This window comes from Grammomys surdaster, unplaced genomic scaffold, assembly GCF_004785775.1.
Source record: "Grammomys surdaster isolate TR1022 unplaced genomic scaffold, NIH_TR_1.0 165, whole genome shotgun sequence".
In the NCBI taxonomy this organism is placed as follows: Eukaryota; Metazoa; Chordata; class Mammalia; order Rodentia; family Muridae; genus Grammomys; species Grammomys surdaster.
The window spans coordinates 1,458,528-1,460,103 of record NW_021604613.1 but is presented as its reverse complement, the minus strand read 5'-3'; the positions used below and the strand labels follow the sequence as shown (position 1 = coordinate 1,460,103).

The following is a 1,576-nucleotide window of genomic DNA, read 5'->3' as shown; positions in this document are numbered from 1 at the left end:
ATAATATACAACTGTATATTTTAATATATATTCATTATGCATGTATATATAAAAAGTAAATATAAAGTAAGAAGTAAATATGTATAATTGTAATAGATAATACATATAATATATTTATATACTATATTATTATGTATTATAATTTTTATAATTATAAGAAGTTGGAAGGTTCCTAATAAGAGTGTTGAGATCAGAATTCTAGTTCTGTTGCAAGAGCAGAAAACCCTTTTTTCCCTTTTTAATGAAAATAGCTGGCATTAGCGAGTAACCAGTTCTCGCCGGAGCTTGGGGAAGGAAGTCTCTCCATGGAGGTCTGAGGGAAGCACTTGCGCCAGGTAGACGCAGCACCTCCTCATGGGTAAGGGTGACCCCAACAAGCCGCGGGGCAAAATGTCCTCCTGCCGGGAGGAGCATCCCGACTCGGTCAACTTCGCCGAGTTCTCGAAGAAATGCTCCGAGAGATGGAAGACCATGTCTGCAAAGGAAAAGTCGAAGTTTGAAGATTTGGCCAAGAGCAACAAAGCTTGTTATGATAGGGAGATGAAGAACTATGTCCCTCCCAAAGGTGATAAAAAAGGGAAGAAAAAAGATCCAAATGCTCTGAAGAGACCACCGTCTGCCTTCTTCCTGTTTTGCTCTGAACATCGCCCAAAGATCAAAAGTGAACACCCTGGCCTGTCTATTGGAGATACTGCAAAGAATCTGGGTGAGATGTGGTCTGAACAATCTGCCAAAGATGAACAACCGTATGAGCAGAAAGCAGCTAAACTAAAGGAGAAGTATGAAAAGGATATTGCTGCATACCGTGCCAAGGGCAAAAGTGAAGTAGGAAAGAAGGGTCCTGGTAGGCCAACAGGCTCAAAGAAGAAGAATGAACCAGAAGATGAAGAAGAAGAGGAGGAGGAAGAAGAGGAGGAAGTGAAGAGGAGGAAGATGAGGATGAAGAATAAATGGCTGTCCTAAAGTGTGGAGTATATGTGCTCAGGCAATTATTTTGCTAAGAATGTGAAATTCAAGTGCATCTCAACATTAGCTTCAGTATAGAAACTGTACAGATTTTTGTATAGCTGATGAGATTCTTTGTAGAGAAAATACTTTTTAAAAAGTTTGTAACTTTTTCAAGGGCTACAACGTACAGTTAGACTTAAAGCTTTTGATGTTGAATGTTTCTAAATATTTAATGGTTTCTTTAATTTCTTATGGTAGCAAAAAAAAAAACTTCATAGGAATTTGTATGATAAGTAAAAAGAATTTTTTTTAGGATGTTGGACTTTTTTTCTTTTTTTAAATTTGTAATAAAATAATGTCTATTACTTGGATTGTGTTTGTAGTATATTAATTTTTCCTTAAACACAGATGCGGGCATATTAGTCTTTTTACACAGCTAAGTTTTGTGTTAATCATTAACTTGCTTCTCTGATTTTTGTGTTTAGATAGAAGGGCCAATTTTTTTAATGACCACAAGCTAAGACATTAGCAACAGGTTAAAGCATTAGGGACATGCTGGCTTGATTTCCAGAACAAATAGACTAAAAACTTTCAAAGTTCTATGATTGTGCAAATTACAAGTCTAAAG

At 36.4% G+C, this 1,576-nt stretch overlaps 1 pseudogene; it reads left to right on the top strand.

The window, feature by feature from the left end:
* The first annotated feature begins 354 nt into the window (after positions 1–354).
* LOC114619843 lies at positions 355–950 on the top strand (annotated as a pseudogene).
* Positions 951–1,576: the final 626 nt, after the last annotated feature.